This window comes from Narcine bancroftii, chromosome 1, assembly GCF_036971445.1.
Source record: "Narcine bancroftii isolate sNarBan1 chromosome 1, sNarBan1.hap1, whole genome shotgun sequence".
Classification (NCBI taxonomy): Eukaryota; Metazoa; Chordata; class Chondrichthyes; order Torpediniformes; family Narcinidae; genus Narcine; species Narcine bancroftii.
Window position 1 is genome coordinate 275,833,709 of NC_091469.1, and position 19,774 is coordinate 275,853,482.

General features: G+C 37.6%; 1 protein-coding gene across 11 annotated transcripts in view; it reads right to left on the reverse strand.

Annotated features, from left to right (window-relative positions):
• ppp6r3 (protein phosphatase 6, regulatory subunit 3) overlaps positions 1–14,964 on the reverse strand; it is a 104,740-nt gene extending 89,776 nt beyond the window's left edge. For 2 of the 11 annotated variants that reach the window (XM_069899627.1, XM_069899619.1), the window contains exons 1-3: positions 14,601–14,963; positions 14,328–14,362; positions 8,540–8,594 (exon numbers count right to left, since the gene is read on the reverse strand). The gene's annotated coding sequence lies outside the window, so the exon portion shown is untranslated. Of the gene's footprint in view, positions 1–8,539; positions 8,595–14,327; positions 14,363–14,600 lie in introns of all 11 variants that reach the window. The other 9 variants (XM_069899613.1, XM_069899603.1, XM_069899670.1 and 6 more) reach the window with 6 other exon arrangements.
• Between the last annotated feature and the right edge of the window lie 4,810 nt (positions 14,965–19,774).

Consider the following 19,774-nt stretch of genomic DNA (forward strand, 5'->3'; position numbering starts at 1 on the left):
ATCACAAAATATCTTTGGGAGTCAGACTAAACTTTATACAAATGAAGTGCAAGTTTTTCATCTTTTCATTCTAGTCCCATTACGAGAAAGTCAGAGAAATATTTACAGTGTAATCCCACAATACAGCAGTTTGAGCAAGGGAAATTTGCCCTGATGAAATGCACCATTCACCAAAATACATTTGAAATATTTTTTTTAAAGTTTGGTCTTATACAGAACTGGTTTACCAAGGTCAATAATAGCAAGCTGCTCGTTCACAACAGACTAACAAGTCAATCTACTCCATTGATAATTGTATAATGCATTAATCAAACAATACAACATCAATTTCTGACTCATTAAAACGATCCTTTCTCTTCTAGCTAAAATACAATCAGAATTTTTTTTGCCTATGGACATGCACCTTCAGGGGCATTGCTATTAAAGGAAAAACTTCTGAAAGGAAGGTATCTCCACCTGTAATATGGTATTCAATGGGGGGAGGAGGGGGGTGTGAGTTTGCCTTACAACAAATCATGATACCGATGGTTTTCCCTGGAACACAACCTCTTCACAATGCAGGGATACACTATAGTTAAAGTCCAAATATTAAAGAAAATGACATATTTGCATTATTAAATATTAAGTATCAAGAATTATGAGTTTGTCTTTTTTGCCTTATCAATTCTATTTCTAATTCAGCCAATCTGGAACTAAGGGGTTAAAACTATCACTAAAAATGTCAGCTTATTTGTTAGAACCTGGAATGCCCCAATGTAGTGATGCATACTATCCTCCGAACAAGAGAATGGCTACCAATTTATAATGATCTGCTGCAAAGCAATACAGAATCTAAATGTTAAATGAACTAACAAGATTGCACGTCTAACTGAGGCTCCCAATTTCACTGCAGGGGTACAGGCAAGAATAATTAATTTTATATCCTTTTCAGGTAGCATTAGAAACAGAGATTTCAAATTCAAAAGCATATTGTAAGATGGAAGATGTAATAAGTGAATGGGACTCATTTTGAATTTTCATACAAAAATCTATAAAGACAAATAAGATCACTCAAAAATGAATGTCTTCACTCACAAGCAAAATTTTTTTTAATTTTAGAATCAACAAACTTTCCAACTCCTGATCAACAAAACTGCACTTCAGAACACTACAGCTTAATAAACTTTCAGTGTGAACCACTCAAATTATATTTTTCACCACAAATACTAGAAAACAAAGTGACAGGCACAAGTCTCTTTAGTCATGGAAAAAGGCATCTTGAGCTGAAGAACTTATGAATAATTCATTCAAGTTCATGGTCAAAATATTTTCTGAAAGGAATTTGGCATAAAGTAAGGAACTTAATTTTAGAATGGAAAGTGGAAGGGTTTCAAAATTGAAAGATATGCAGTTATATTGAGAAACAAAAAATGTTGAGGAGTAAAGCCAATTTAATACCTGGTTCACTGTTGTTCAAAAGACCAAACATTTACTCTTGATGTGGCAATGGCAAAAAAAAATTCAGTACAAAACTGGAGTTAAAACAAAAAGTCTGCAGATCCTGTCATTGTAGATCTAGTTCAATACACAAAAGTGCTGGAGAAACTCAGCAAGTCATGATTCTTTTATTGTCATGTAATTAAACAATGTAAAATATTACACAAAATTCACTTTAATCTGCCATGAAGTAGACAAAGATTCATCATCAACATAAATTGCCCAATGTCCCTATAATCCCCCCCAGAATCACTGAGTGTCCGTGGCAACACCTTCAGCTTTCCTGCACTCCCTGCAGCCACACATACTTCAGTCCAAACCATCAGTAACCCGAGCTCCAGATCCAAAACTCTGACATGATCAGGAAGCCTTCAACACCCTCAGCACCTTCTTGGATCCCAGTTCGAACACCTGGCACCTTATCAGGCAGTCTCAGCAGTGTCCAGCAGTCCACAGTCTGGTGCACAACCTCTGACTGGAATTGCCAGCAACCCGCATGGGCTCCTCGCTTCGAGTCACCAACAATCCGCCACCTTGTGTTTTTCATCAGCATACATTTACTGATCCACTGCCATGATCATCATCCTACAGTGCCGTCTCCTCTGCTTCAAGTTCTCAAGCGGGGCTGTTCTTCCAGTTTTCTGGTGCCCTGCACCAATCCTCTGTTTCCCCAGTCTTTAACCCAAGGACGCTGCCAAACACAGGATAACATCTTGGACCCAGATCTCACGGTCACAGCATTTATAAAATAAACCACCACCGACTCCTTCAACAGGTCATTTAAAGCCTATATTGAGGCGTCAGTAATGGGACTGGGTGGAAGAACCCTGTGGAGGAGCACTCTAGCGGCAGTGCCGTGATGTTTCTTTTATGTAGCAAAGATATATATGTAAGCAACATTTGGGGCCTGAGCCCTTCACGAAGGTATGAGCAAAGAAAATCTGAATAAAATGGTGGGGGGAATGGCAGGAGGAGGAGCACAGTCCAACAGGCAAGGGCATGGGTGGAAGGGCAGGAAAAATAAAAAAATCTGGGGATGGAGGGGGGAGTGGGGAACAGAGAGACAGATCTAATGGAAATCTGAGAAGTTGATGTAATGCCATCTGGTTGGAAAGTGCCCAGACATAACATTAATTAGTGCTCCTCAAATTTACAGGTGATCTCTTTTGGCAGAGCATGAGGCCATGGACAGACATGTTGGCATGGGAGTGGGATGCAGTAATGAAGTAGTTGGCCACTGGGAGGTCCCCAATATTGCAGTGGACAAAGTGAAGGTGTTCAATCTGCCAGTATGTTCATCTGGCCATCCCAGGAACCAGTTTTGTGAAAACCTGTTGAACTCTCTACATTCTTAATCGAATAAGGGGGTCAAAACTATGCACATTATTTAAGTGTGGACTCATTAAAGCCATGTGCAAATATTGGATGATGTTTCTGATCCTGGAAGGAAATGTTATCACTCAGTGCAGGGATTAGAGCAATGCTATTACAGCACCAGCGACCCGGGTTAATTGGTGCTGGCTGTAAGGAGTTTGTACGTTCTGCACATGTTTGCGTAGGTTTTCTCCAAAACGTACGGAGGTTGTAAGTTAATTGGAGTATTTGGGCAATAGAGGCTCATGGCCAGAAGGGCCTGTTACCATACCGAATGTCCAAATTTAAAATTAACATTTTAAAATTAATTGAATGACCTGGAGGAAGTGGAGGAGTGCAAGGTATTGAAGTTCACTGATTATTCAGATATACAGTATATGGAAGGGTATGTTGCAATGATGATATTCATACACTGCAATAGGACAGAGATAATGAGTGAGAGCTTAAAAACCTGGCGAATGAAATTAATATGAACGAGTATGAGGTCATTTACTTCAGTGAAAGGAGTCTCAAGGAAATCTACTATCAAAATATCGAGAAAGATTTGCTGATGAGCAAAGTACAGTAGAATTTGGGTGTTCTTGTACAAAATGTTGGAAGGCAGGTGCAGTGAGTAGTTAGAAAGTAAATGACACATTGGCCTTGTGGAGTTTTGGTCCCTTACTAATGATTATTTGAAATGGTCGGGACCAGGCCCATTTTGGATAAACGATATTTTCGGATAACTGGTCATTTTTTTAAAAAGCAGCCCAGTAGCAACAGCAACAAACAAGAGAAAGCTTTATCAGCAAAAAAACAACCTGAACGAAATAAGATAAATCCAACACAAAAAACTCGAAATTCAACTCAGAACTTTTTTCAACCTGTGAAATCAGTTTGTCACTGAAAAAATTTTGGATAACTGAGGATTTCTGATTGTTTCAGATATCCTCATTTATCCAAAAAAAATTTTTTTTTTTTTTAGGTGAAATTATATAATTTCAGCTTTGAAATTTTTTGGATAAATGAGTATTTCTGATTTTTCTGAAAAGTTTAATTTATCCAAAAAACTTTGGAGCCAGACAGACAACACTTCCGACTCCAAAAAATTTTGGATAACTCTTCAGATAAACTAATTTTGGATAATTGGAGTTAAACTGTACTGACATAAGAAGCAGCCCAAAAAAGATTTATTCAGCTAATTCCTGTGCTAAATCCAAGCACCAATAGCTAAAGAATTAAATTTTTGGAGTTTCAATTGATGGATGATCTTATTTAAACATGAAAGATCCTGAGTAAGTACAACAGAGTCAATAGATGCGGAGATGTCACCACTAGTGAGGGCAAATGTCAGATATTTCCATGAATGGGGGACACAGTTGCAAGATTTAAAACTGATGTATACAAGTTCTTTCCATAGAAGGTGATAAATTTCAAGAATTCTCAATTCCAAATATTACAGATTCTTGATCATTGGGGCTATTTAAATCGTTAAGGTTTTGAAATAAAGGGAACTATGAGGAAATGGCACAGAAGAGATGAAGTCTGGTACAAATCACAGATTATCACATTGAATGGTAGGACAGGGTTGATGGTGGCTTGGTCCTGATTCCATTTCTTTATTTTTTATTATAGAATATCCTAATTGCTCACAGCTTACACATTGCCAGTAAATGTGAAGTTATTTAAGAAATGCAAATTTCACAAGGGTAGAGGTTACAAAGGTATGGCCTGGATGAAGTTGAAAACTAGCATAAGAATTATGTGCTTTGAAAGGAAATTTGGTTTCCTTGCTGCTCACTCAATTTACTCACAGCTGTGGTACAACAAAGCCACATTTACCCTTCATTCAAGGAAATTAGAAGATGATTACAATCATCACTCACCTTACACATGTTGAAGTTGTATGATTGGATCTACCATGAGTACACACATTTCACGGAATAGCCTTTTCAATAATGGTCACATGACCACACATTCATAAAGTCTGTGTCATCACAGAGACTTTAGATTGAAATTTCCCGAGTAAAGATAATAAAGTTGACGTACTTCTCTGCTATTTTAATTTTTCATTTAGAACATAGATCAATCCATGTACAGCACAGTACAGACCCTTCGTCCTCGATATTGTGCCACCCCATACATTCCTTAATAAAAAGTACTAAACACTCCCTACCCCATAACCCTCTATTTGTTTTCATCCATGTGTCTAAATGCTCCCAATATTTCCAACTCCGCCACCATCCCTGGCAAGGCATTCCAGCCAACCTTCCCTTCTCACTAACATACCACTTTAAACAATCCCTTACTAATCACAGAGCACCGATGGCATAGGGAATACTTAAAGTGGTATGTGAGTGGAAAGAAAAAAGGTTGAGAACCACAGCCAAAGGCCTTCTTAACTATCCTAACCACCTGAGCAGCAGTCTTGAGGGATGAATGGATTTGAACCTCCTCTGCCTCCAGACATGTTCCCTCCTTTATAGACCCTACCTTCATTCTTGTCATACTTCTGTTCTTCACATACGCATAGAACGCCTGGAATTCTCCTAAATTATACATACCAAGGACTTTTCATGGCCCCTTCAAGATCTCCTAAGTCCTTTCTTAAGCTCCTTCCTGGCTACCATATACTTCTTATGAGTCCTTCCTGTATCTTGCTTCGTATATCTACAGTAAATATTCATGAATAATACATTCCGTGTATCATGCAACCCCCCCATTTTTGAGGGGAAAAGGGGAGAAAAATTTTACCCCCGTGTATAATAAGACCCCCCCTCCCCTCACCTGCCTGAGTCACGCTGCCGTCTCTCCAGCCGCTCGAATCGCACTGCCGTCTCTCACAACCCCCCTCCCCTCACCCACCTGAGTCGCACTGGTGTCTCTCCACCTGCTCGCCCAACTGAGTCGTGCTGCCATCTCTCACAACCCCCTCCCCTCACCCACCTGAGTCACACTGGCGTCTCTCCAGCCCAAGTCACGAGTTGCAGAAAAATATTTTTTTAATGTTACTCCTGTGTATAATGCAACCCCCCCCCCTCCCATTTTTGGGAAACTTTTCACATTATACTCAAATATTTACGGTAATTATGCTTCTTTGATTGGTTGCCTGACCTTTTTCATCAGCCATGCTTCCTTTTCCTACCATCTTTTTCATGTCCCAATGGGTCAAACCCATCTTGAACCCGGCACGTGGTCCCTAAACTTCATCCACATTACATCTGTGCTTTCACCCTTAAACATCTCTTTTCAATTTATTTTCCCTAGTTTTTACCTTATTGCTTCAAAATTAGCCTTTCCCTAGTTTGACTGTTTTTTTTTCCTTTTCCATAGGTATGTAGAAGCTAAGGGAGTTGTGGTCACTCTCACCAAAATGCCAGTTCATTCCCCAGAACCAGATCCTCTCGACAGTCGGACCACATACTGTGTCAAGATTCTTTCTTGTACAGACTTGACAAATTCAGCCACATCCATCCCTCTTGCAGTCAGTAGGTGCCAGTTGATATTAGAGAAGTTGAAATCGTCCATAACTACAACCCTGCATTTCCCGCACCATTCCAAAATCTGCCTACTTATCTGCTCTTTGGTGTCAGGGCTATTGGGGGCCTATAGACCACTCCAACACCGACTCAGTGGACACTCCCTCTGCAGCATCCTCCCTTTCTATAGCTGTGATACTATCCCTAACCAGTAATGGTACTCTCCCCTCTTTTCTACCACCCATCCTATTCATTTTAAAAACACTTAAACCATGGTACCTGTATCAACTAATCTTGCCTTTCTCGAGCCAAGTTTCAGTAATGGCCACAACTTCATGGTTCCATGTACTGATCAATGCTCTAAGTTCATTCCTTTCATTCCTAATACTCCTAGCATTGAAATAGACACATTTCAAACCCTCTAACTGGCTACCTTTATGTTTTGTCCCCTGCCTGTCCTTTCTCATCAACTCAGATCAATGCATTCACATTCTGATTCCCACCCCCATGCCAAACTAATTTAAACCCTCCCCAACAGCTCTAGCAAACCTGCCTGCCAGGATATTGGTCCCCCTTCAGTTCAGATGCAGCCCAACCTTTTTTTTTTGTACAGGTCAGACCCCAATGATCCACAAATCTGAACCCATGCCCCACCACCAACTCTTCAGCCAGGCATTCATCTGCCATGACTTCCTGTTCTTGTTCTCTGGTGCGTGACACAGACAGCAATCCTGAGATTATCACCCTTGAGGTACAGATTTTTTTTTAAACTTTCCTCTCTCTCTGTATTCCTTCTTCAGGACCTCAGCCTTACTCCTATCTATGACATTTGTCCTATGTGGGCACAACATCTGGCCGCTTGCCCTCTCCCTCCAGAATGCCATGAACACCCTGACCCAGGCGCCTGGGAGGCAATATACTATCTGGGAGCCTCGATCTTGCTCAGAACCTCCTAACTGTTCTCCGAACCAATTACCATAGCTCTCCTCTTCTTCCTCCCCCTACCCCGACTTCCATTCTGAGCCGGGGGGCCAGCCTCTGTGCCAGAGATGTAACCACCTCAATTTGTCTCAGGTAGATCGTTCCCCCCCCACATAAAAAAAGTACCTAAAACAGTATACTTGCGATAAGAATCAATTTTAGTACTTATAACTTGACAGCACTTTCTAATATCAAGTACGTAAAGCATGGTTTCACTCTATCTCCGCAGCATTAAAAAACTTTATTTATTCTTTCAAAAAACAAATAATATGACATATACAGCAATTAAACATGAACATGAACTTTTTTTATATATATATGAAAAAAAGAAAAGATCCCCCCCCCCCTTCAGCCAACTCTTCTTAGGAGAGCCATAAGAAAAGAAAAAAGAATATTTTAAAAAAAGTTAAATATACATATTAAAATCTAATCAATATAAATTGAAATGTAAATATTCTGAGTATAACAACCACTTATTAATTAAAAAATTATAATTATCATGTGAAACATATGTAATTTTTTCCATTATTAAACAATATTTCATCTCATTATGCCATCTATTAATATCAATCATATTTGTATCTTTCCACGTACTAGCAATACATTTTTTCGCTACGGATAAAGCTAAATATACAAAAGTAAACTGAAACTTATCTAATCCCAGGCCTTTCAGAGGTTGCAAACTACCCAATAAAAATACTGTTGGATCTAAAACTATTTTAATCTTATACAGATATTCTAAAAACGATTGAATTTTCTTCCAAAAAGATTGTATATGTATACATAACCAAACAGCATGAAAAAAAAGTTCCAACCGTATCACCACATCTAAAACACAAATCTGATTCATGAAAACCATATTTTTTTAATTTTTCAGGTGTCAAATATAATTGATGTAAAAAATTGTAATTAATCATTGCATAATGTGCATTTATCAATCTAGTTACACTATCATAATAAATACCTAACCAATCCTCTTCAGAAAAAGTAAAACCAATATCCGCTTCCCATTTAATTCTAGATCTATCCCAACCCTTTTTATCCATACCATCCCGTATTATTTGATACATAAATGAAATATAACCCTTCTCTGGTACCTTCATAAGGGAAGTCTCAAATTTAGTCATTTTAGGTAAAATCATATCTCCACCAAACATATATTTTACCAAAGATCGAATTTGATAGTAAAGAAATAAAGAATTCTTATCATTACCAAAATCTTCCCTCCTGATTAGAAGATAAAAACTTACCCTCTTTAAAACAATCTTCCAAATTTTCCACACCTTTAAATCTCCACGCAATAAACTTTGATTATATATTGAAAAAGAAATAAGTTGATTATTATACAATGGAGTCAAAGCCAATAATTTACCCCTAGAACCTATCATTTTATTTTTCTTTATCTATAACTTCATTAAATGTTTTAATATAGGCACATTATATTGTTGTAACAAATTCATATTCCACCTAAATAAAAATTGATGTATTTCAAATTCAGAAATACTTGCTATCTCAATTTTAGCCCAACTAGGAGGCCGTACCAAATCCATCAATGAACTAATAAATTTAAGTTGAGCTGCCTCATAATAATTTTGAAAATATGGTAAACGTAATCCGCCTAACTCATATTTCCAAGTTAATTTATTCAAAGCTACTCTCGAAAATTTACCCCTCCATAAAAACTCCCTAACCATTTTATTTAAATCTCAAAAAAAATTTTATCAAGTAAATACGGAATAACCATATAACCATTTATGGAGCAGAAACAGGCCATGTTGGCCTTTCGAGGTTATGGTATATGCGGAAAGATATTCATCTTAATTGTATTTATCCTTCCCATTAAATTAATAGGTAAATCTTTCCATTTAATCAAATCAGTTTTAATTTTTTTCATTAACGGAGCATAATTTAATTTATATAAAGATTGATAATAAACATTCAAAATTATACCCAGATATTTAATTTGATCAGTTCACTTCAAATTAATAATATTCTTATAAACTGAATAATCTCCTTCACTTACTGGTAATATTTCACTTTTTTCCCCAATTAACTTTATGTCCAGAAAGACATCCATATTGTATAAACATTCCTTCAAATGCAAAAGTGACTGAGCTGGATTTGTTAAAATACACCAATACGTCATCAGCAAATAAATTAATTTTATATTCCTCATCTAAAACTTTCATACCTTGTATCTGTGTATTTTGTCTTATCAACTATGCTAAAGGTTCAATCATTAACACAAACAAAGCTGGTGATAAAGGACAACCTTGACGAGTTGATCGAGTTAACTTAAAAGATTCCGAAATCAAACCATTCGTCAATACTCTAGCCACCGGTTTACTATATAGAGCCCTAATCCAACCAATAAAAGAAGGACCAAACTTAAATTTCTCCAAAACTTTAAGCAAAAAATTCCATTCAACTCTATCAAATGCTTTTTCTGCATCTAAGGATATCACCATCGGATGATCTAAAGATTGTCGAAATCTGTACCCTGTACTCTAAGTGAGGCTTCACCAGTACCTTACAAAGCCTCAACATCACATCCCTGCTCTTGCATCCTATTCCTCAAGATTCGCATGCCAACACTGCATTCACCTTCTTCAGGACATCCTGCATGAGGACTCCCAAGTCCCTTTGCACATTTAAATTTTGAATTTTCTCCCCATCCAAATAATAGTCTGCCCTTTTATTCCTTCTTCCATAGTGCATGACCATACACTTTACAACACTATTTAATTTACCACTACTTTGCCCATTCTCCCAATCTATCAAGTTTCTCGGGAGCTTCTCTGTTTCCTCGTCACTACTTTCCTCTCCACCTATCCTTGTATCATCATTTGCAATCTTACTCACAAAGCCATTTATTCTGCAATCCGAATCATCAACATACATCATAAAAAGAAGTGGCCCTAACACTGACCCCTGCAGAACACAATTAGTAGCCAATAACCAACCAGAATAGGATCCCTTTACACCCACTCTCTGTTTCCTGCTGATCAGCCATTGCTCTATCTTTCCTGTAGAGGGCTCTCATTTTGTTAAGCAGCCTCATGTGGAGCACCTTGTCAAAGAACTTTTGAAAATCTAAATATACAACATCACTTCATTTCCTTTGTCAAGCCTGCTTGTGGTTTCCTCAAAAAAATTACAGTCAGTTTGTTAGGTAAGATTGTCTCTTAAGGAAGCCATGCTGTCTTTGGTCTATCTTGATATGCACTTCCAAGTACTCCGTATCCTCATCCTTGACAATGGATTCCAATACTTCCCATCCTCCAATGTTAGGCTAACAAGTCTATAATTTCTTTTGTGCTGCCTCTCTCCCTTTTTTAAATAGTGGAGTGACCTTTCCAATTTTTCATTCCTCTGGAACCATGCCAGAATCTATTGATTCTTGGAAGATCATTACCATTGCCCTCACAATCTCTATAGCTACCTCATTCAGAAACCGAGGGTGCATTCCTTCTGGTCCAGAAAACTTATCTATTCTTAGACCTTTCAACTTCCCGCGCATCTTCTCTCTGGTGATTATGACTGCATTCACCCCTCCTTTCTGACAGCCTTGAAAGTTGGGTCTTCAACAGTGAAGACTGATGCAATATACTCATTCAGTTCCTTTGCCATCTCCTTGCTTCCTATTATAATTTCTCTGGTGTCATTTTCTATTGGTCATATATCTCCTGCCTTTTTTTAACTCTTAATTTTTTTTTTAAATTACTTTTAGTATCCTTTTTGTACTATATGCTGGGTTCCTTTCAAAGTTCATATTTTTCTTTGGAATGACCTTTGTTGCCTTTTGTAAGCTTTTAAAAGCTTTCCAGTCCTCTATCTGCCACTATTTTTTGATTCCTTATATGTCCTTTCTTTTGCTTTTACTTTTCTTTGACTTCTCTTGTCACCCACAGTTGTCATTTTTCTATTCAAATATTTTTTTTTTAATTGTTCCTGTCCTGCACCTTTGTTTCTGGCAGAAACTCCAGCCACTGCTACACTTCTATCCTCTCTGCTCGTGTCCCTTTCCAATCAACTTTGGCCGGTTTCTTTCTCATACCTCTGGATCCCCTTTATTCTACTGGTATACTCACACATCTGATTTCATTTTCTTCCTCTTATTATGATCACCAGCTCCCAAGGGTTCCCTTACCTTCAACTTCCATATCAACTCTGGTTCATTACACAATACACAATCCAGAATTGCCATTTCCCTAGTCAGCTCAGTCAAAGCTGTTCTAAAAAGCCACCCTGAAGGCACTTGATCATTCCTTCTCTTGGGATCCATCATCGACCTGGTTTTCCCAATCAACCTGCATATTGAAATCCCCACGATGAATGTAACATTGCCATTTTTTGTAAGCCTCCTCTGTCTAAGATTGCATGCCACATCCTGGCTAATATTTAGAGGCCTGTAGACAACTGCCATCAGGATCTTTTCACCCTTACAGTTTTTTAATTCTAATCATGGGGATTCTACACCTTCTGATCCAATGTCTCCTTTCTCCAAAGATTTAATTCCATTCTTAACCAGCAGAACCATCCCAACCCTTTTCCCTCCCTTCCTATCTTTCTGATACACTGTATATGGATGGATATTTAATTTCCAGCTGTGGTCTTCTTTCAGCCACAACTTAGTGATGGCTAGAATGTCATACCTGCCAACTTCCAGCTGTACTACTACATCAACCTTTTTTCTTCAACTGCAGGCATTTAAATACATGACTCAAAAGTTGTATTCATCATCCTTTTCAATTTTGTTTCCAAAGTACCCCAAGTTATATTTTTAATTTTACACTTACAATTATGCCCTATTGGTTGACTATCCTTCCTCACAATCTCACTAAACAGTGTAGCTATTTGTGTATCTTCTGCCCTATTCACTGCCCTCTCATTCTGGTTCCTGCCAAACTAGTTTAAACCCTCCCCAGTAATTTTAGATCCACCAGGTTTATCAATATTTTTGATCCTTATCCAATCTTGTCAGCATTAATCTCCAGAACCATTATTAACTGCCCTCTGAATTACCCACTACAATTTCATCCAGATGGCAACTACAATAAACACCAACCTTACCAGTGACACCAACATCTCATAAACAAAAACAAAATGTGAAAGTACCACAACCTACAAGTCTATGGGAATGCAAGAATAGCCTAAATTGCACTTTTCTGCCAGGTTGTTCCAATCAGTCACCCTGCGTAGTCACTTGAAATTCTATGATCAAACATAATTAGCATTCAGCGCCTGGCTATCTGTTTCTGGTTACTAATAAATATAGACTTGGATAACATTTTGTTTTGAAACCAAAAATAAATTAAATAGATTTGCAGATGTATAATGTACAAACATTGGAGCTCAAGTAGTTTAAAAGTAAAATTGAGTTCATCATCTAGTATAAGTTAACGCTAAAGCAAAACTTTAGCAATTACAGAACATTAGATAAATGTTCTATTCAAACATCAAATGTTCACATTTACTTAAATATCTCATGTAACTAAAATGTAGAAATTAAGAATTAGTTTGGGAAAAACTTCCATATATTATTTTAGTTTACACGCAATTGTCATTTCTATATCAAGTGGCTGCGGATTCAAAAGGTGAGCAGATTCATTCATTTGCTTTCACTTCTTCCACTGTTTACATTTGGTGTTGCTGTGAAATACAAATTATAATAGGAAATATCCTACCAGTCAAAGCACAACAAACCAAGTCTGAGATTAAATGCTGTTTATGTGACACATAATTAAATTTACACAGCAAAAGCTGCACCTCAGTTCCCAGGAAACTCTTTTCCCATTACATTTGCTGGAAAGGTTCTTTTCTAATCTTTTGTCTATACTGTGGTAAAGTTTGGCTGATGCAAGATTTTAAGCTTTACCTTATCATGATATATAAATAAAATTTAAAAACTAATTTTCATATTAGTAATCAGAACTACTTATGATGCTACTGACAAGTACACAACGCAATTCCAATCATGTCACTCCATCCATTCAAGCTCAAAATGTAAACAAAACATATCAATCAAATAATTCTGATGTTATCTTACAGTTAGAAGGAACCTACTAGACATAAATAATGTGGCTTTATACACCAAAAGCTACAATTGCCACATCACTTATTAACTATGGAAAGGGAATCAAGAGGTAAACTCACCAGAAAGCTACTATAAAAACCAAATTCCATTCCATGCCATGGAACTTTGCACACAGAACTAATATCCATCTCATAAATAACATTACGAGTGGATCCTTACAAATAAATAACTTTGCATTACACCTCATCTTTTCTGGGAGTTTTGTCCTGCACCTTCTACAAATGCAAGTGTGAGACAGATTCTCAAAGATCTTAATTCAATGTTTGCTTACTTCATTTTGTACATAAATTGACTAAATGTTTGAAAGACAAGCTATTTTGCAAAACATATTTGTTGCAAATCTCAATTACATTTAACGAAAGTCGACTAAATATTCCAATACAAAGCATTAATAGACCTCAATTATACATTTAGTCAGTAATTACTTTCTGTACATTCCTGGTGTATGATGCTTTGGTTAAGTTAGCAATATTAGAGGGCATAGATTTAACGGTATAACTGTCTATCAAAGGCATTAGATTTGTCTCACCCAATGTTTGAACATAATCAACCCATGATTTATTATACTTCATAAAATTATATCAGGCAAGAAAAAACATTCAAAACTCCGATTAAAATGCTTTAAACTAGATGTATATCAAAGCAAATCGTGGTTAATTCATAATGTTTTATACACCAACACTTAAAAGTTAGTGCATGGTATTTGATCAAAAACTATTTTCTACATTTCTAACTGAATTAAACCACAGGATTTCCCATCTCAACTTGAAAAATCAACAAAATACACGACAAGAAAAATAAAGTTATTGCTTAACGTAAATTTTGAATGGTGTCAAATCTCAAGTTACAAGCGCCAACTATATTTTGACAGTCAACCCGAACCGCCTCACTGAAAGCAGCAAAACTAAAAAATGAATTAATCTGTCACATCTGTCACTTACCTTTAAAGGAGAAAGAGGTCAAAATACTTTTAAAACTGTAATAAACAGAGATCTCCTGTCTGTTAGGGATTCCAAATAGAAAGGGGGCGAAGAGGGGTGGGGGGGGGGAAGAGAGAGAGAGAGAGAATGGAACTGCTGGGACAGTAAGAGCCCCTCTTCTAGTTATTGGTGCCAAAACACAAACAGCAACAGGGCCCGGCCGCAACACAAATTCCCCTCCTCCCTTAGCTGTACAAAAATACAGTAGGAAAAGAAAACTGTATTCATACGTACCCAACAGTTTCATAAATTTATTAAGCGTAGTAATTAAAACGGGAGAGGGATTGTTGAAAATAAAATTAAAATAAGGACAGGGAACTGAACTATTAACAATATAGAGTCATTTCAGTGGAGAGATCGGCGGGAAAGGCAGCAACAAACCCAAGTTTTCAAGATGGCGTCTCTGCCTGTGTGGGGCTAACCTCGGAACGGACGGATGCGGCTTGTTTTGACAATCCCAGCACACTCTGCGCCGAGACGAACTGAAACTGTCAATCAACCGCTCTCCTCTCGAAAATTCCGTCCTTCCGAACCAACGGCTTAGTCGGTCAATCTCGCGCCGCTCCCGTCGAATAGACCAATCAGCGGGGAGAACCACCTCTCTCTCTCTCTCTCTCTCTCTCTCTCGACGTCCTCAATGAAAGAGCCCTCTTCCGTCATCAACGAAACGATCCAATCAGAGGCCGTGCTAAAGATTTCCACCACACCCCCCCACACCCCCGGTTGTGGAAAATGGCCACCGAGTGGTAGGTAACGCCTTTGAGGGCTGATGTTAATTTCATAGCAATTCAAGAATAGATGAGATTTTCAAAAGAACAGCATGGAAAGTTGTGAAGCAAATTCGACCCGCGAGGAAGGGGAAATATGGAGTCAGGAGAGCGCCGCCGGTTAACGCTTCTCCGTTGGATGGGAATCCTGGTGGAAAAAGGCCAATGTCTTCAGATTTTGAAAGAAATACACCATTTTCTGCAAGCAACTGTTTTAAAAATGCAATTATTTTACGTTTTGGGAAATGTCAGCACGATTTATCTTATGCATCTTGCTTCAGTAGAATTAATCAACATATCATGAAAGATGGTAATTATTGTATTATACTATAAAATCACAATCACCAATAATCCCATTCGTAAACGGCTCCCGGCAAAAATAATTTCTGTTAAAAATTTTCTTTGAGTGATAATACTCAATTTGATTTTACCTACCTGGCAACCATCAAGTTTGGCTTCCAACAAAACTTTCTTTGTAGAATCTGCAGCGCATAAAGTATTCATGCAGGGCTGAACCGAGAAATTGAATATTTCTCTCCATGGATGATGTCTGATGTGCTCTCTCCTTCCAGCTTCTCTTTGTTCGCTCACGATTCCAGCATCTGCAGTTTTCGTGTTGACAGAAACAGTCCTTTGACCCCCCCCCCCCCCCCACGTCCATACAGACATTCATTGCATATCCCATTCTGCACTGACTATCCTTGCCCTGATGCTGTATGAATGTGAGAGTACATGTTTCTGCCACCTTCCAAGCAGTGTATTCCAAATTGTAGCCGTCCATTGTTTTTAAAACAAAACTTGCAAATCTCTTGCTTCTTCCCTTGTAAACTGATCTTAAGACACCTCTAAAACGGGGAAAAATACAATTTATCTATTACGAGCAGGATACCCGGCGTTGCCCAGGAAATAAAACACTCAGCTATTGACTACATGGTTTATACAAAATATCTGAAAAACTTCATGGTAATTCTGCATAAACATTTTTTCAAACACCACATTTTTATTCTTTGTAAGAGTGATATATGGTTCAAAGTTGACTTCTGCCGAAACATAGAGCTTCATAATAAACAGCTTTCTTAAGCTTTTTTCACCTGAAACATTTACATAAAGATTGTTTGGTCTTCTAACACATCCAACATAGAACTGCCCATGGGAAAAGCAGGGCTCTTCTAATTGCAGTCCAACTACCTTCAATGTCTGACCTTGGGATTTGTTGATGGACATGAAGCAATGGGAAGTTGAAATCTCTTGAACTCAAATGGCATATTAGTGGGAATGATGGGAATTCTCAAAACGAGTGCATATGGGAATTCTCAAAACGAGTGCATATGGGAATTCTCAAAACGAGTGCATCTCCCTTGCCACATCCAGAAAGTATTGCCGCCTCATTAACATGGGGGCATGAGGTTCTTAACAGCGAGTCTTGTTCTAATGTACCAGTGTTATGAAGGAGCATGATCAGTGCTCCTACTTTTAGACTGAGACAATTTGGTGGGACTCCTAGAAGTTCCAGTGAATTTAGAAACTTTGGGATAGTTGACCACTTGAATCTGATCAGGAACTGTGTCAACTGACTTGTAATGAGCATTACCAAGTAGCTGCTGCAAAAACTGTGTAGACAGCATTGGTCTTTGGAGCTAATATTGCTCTTTCACACAACCACCTGTGATTCTGGTAGTTTTCAAAAAGGTTTGGGAAGACCTTTGCTTTCAGTTAATCAACAGATGATACTTTTATACTATTGGTCCCATATCATTTGTTCCTTGAGCATTTAATTTGATTTTGTCATTGCCCAGTTGCAATAGGTTGCAAATTGCTGATCTCTATGTAGATATGCGCTCATGTTGGTAGATAGGTGGAATTTTCTAACATTTCTCCATGATGATATGATGACTTTAACTAATTGAGGTGTTTCTAGTGCAAGTTCAATTTCTTTTGAACTTCATATGACCTTAAAGGATAAATTTAATGTGGTCGTGACATTCAGCATCAAATGTTACCACAATTATAGTAAATAGTAGTGCAAGTCAGTACCAGTAAATAGTTGTATAATAAACAGTAATGCAAGTCAGTGCAAGCTATTCAAAAAACACTTTTGAACTTCCTATGATCTTAAAGGTTAAATTCTATGTGGTCATGACATTCAGCTTCAAATGTTGCCCCTTCTGAACCTCCTTGGTCATTTTTAGAGTGCTCCATATTGATTTGCATTGAGAACAGACAAACAAATGGTCATACATGCACAAATATATATTAGATGTTCAATCTCTCCTCATAACTGAAACATTCCATCCCAGGCAAATCCCTATACACTCTCCAATGCAATCAGATCTCATGGAGTATGATGACAAGAACTGCACATAATGTTCCCACTGTTGTCTAAAGTGGTATGAAGACCACTCTGCTCTTATTTCCATCTCTAACTTCAAAGTACTCAATCAAGCAAGTTAAACCAAATTTGCCTTTAACAAGATATCTTTGTTAGCCAACTCTTTTCCAAATGTCAATAAATTTTGCCCTGGGTTAATGCCACTCAAGGTATCGCACTGGATTAGTCTGTCTTGTATTTTGCAGTATTTACCCTTTTTCCAGTTTAAATAGAAATGCAATATCTGCAATCCTCCATTCCAACAGCATCCACAAAATTAGAGAATATTTGCACTTCTGGATGCATCTCATCCTGACTATGACTTTCATAAATCCAAGCAACACTGCCCAAACCTTTTATTATTTTCATTGTTGCCTTCCTCAATAATAAATCTTTTTAGCGCTCTTCCCATCTTAATTATATATTTCCAATATTCCAAATGTAGACTCATCAACATCTTGCACATTAGCAATGCAACATTCCTGTTCCTGTACTCAATGCCCTCCTAATTGATGAAGCCAAATGTACCAAATGCCCACTTCACCACCTGTCTGTCACCATTTTCATGAATCATGTATCTGTAATTCTGAGTTTCTCTGTGTTCTACTCTTCAAGGCCTGACTATTCACTTTGTAAGTTCGAGAACATTACAGCACAGTACAGGCCCTTTGTCACACAATGTGCTGACCTAAATAAACCCACTCAAAAAATTAAACCTTCCCTAACTCATAAACTATTTTTCTTTCTCTATGAGCCTGTCTAAGTGTTTTAAATTTCCCAGTTGCACCAACACCCCTGGCATTGCATTTCAGGCACCCCTACACTCTTAAAAAAAAAAACTTACCCCTGACATCTCCCCTAAACTTCCCTCCCCTCACTTTGTACAGATGTCCTCTGGTGTTTGTTAGTCTTGTCCTGGGGAAAAGGTGCTGGCTGTCTACCTTATCTATGCCTCTCTAATCTTGTAGTAGTGCTCTATTAAGTCACCTCTCATCCTTCTTTGCTCCAAAGAGAAAAGCCCTAGCTCTGTTAACTTTGCCTCAAGACACATTCTTCAATCCAGGCAACATCCTGATAAATCTCTGCACCATCTCCAGTTTCCTTCCTGTAATAAGGCAACCAGAACTGAACGCAATATTCCTTTTCTTTTTAAAATATTTTATTGAGTTAAATATATAAACTTGCATACAAAATTCAGTTGAGATACATAACCAATCATTTCATATACATGTAAAAAATATCAGAAAGAATAATATAACAGCATTAGCCAGTTGCCTATTCATATGAAAAACAAAGCAATTAACATATTCTTAATGTACATAATTAAATCCACTTAACAAATTATTTGGGTAAAAAAAAGATTTAAAAAAAAGAAAACCTATACAACTAAAACTAATCTACCCCCTCCCTCTAATCAAGGGTACCGTTAGTTATACAAAAAGAAGTTTGGGAATCAGCATCCTCCAGGCATCGAACAGCGAACTCCTGGATAACAAGGTACAGCAGTTATAATGGGTGACTTTAATCTACATGTAGATTAGATGAACCAAATTGGTAAGGGTAATGAGTAAGAGGATTTATTAGAATGTATGCGAGATTGTTTTCTCAACTAACATGCTGAGTAACCAACGAGGAAAGAGGCCATTCTAGACTGGGTATTGAGGAAGAGTTAGCAATCTTTTTGTGCGAACCCCTTCGGCAATAGTTGCCACAATATGGAGGATTCCTTCATTTAGATGGAGAGTGACAGAGTTAATTCAGATACAAAGGTTCTGAACTTAAACAAGGGTAACTTTGATGATATGAGACATGAATTGGCTAAGATAGATTGGCAAATGATACTTAAAGGACTAATGGTGGAAATGCAGTGACAATTATTTAAAGATAGCTTGGATGAAATACAATAATTGTACATACCAGTTTGGAAAAAGAATAAATCAAGGAATGTAGTTCATCCGTGGCTAACAAGGCAAATCAGGGAGAGTATCAAATCCAAAGAAGCAGCATATAAACGAGCCAGAAAAAAACAGTATTCCTGAGGACTGAGAGAAATTCAGAGTTTAACAGAGGAGGACAAAAGAATTAATTAGGAAAGGTAAAAGTGATTATGAGAGAAAGCTAGCAGGGAACTTTAAAAAATGATTGTAAAAGCTTTTATAGATATGTTAAGAGAAAGAGATTAAGACAAATGTGGGTCCATTACAGTCAGAAACAGGTGAATTCATCATGGGGAACAAGGACATGGCAAACCAATTGAATAACTACTTTAGTTC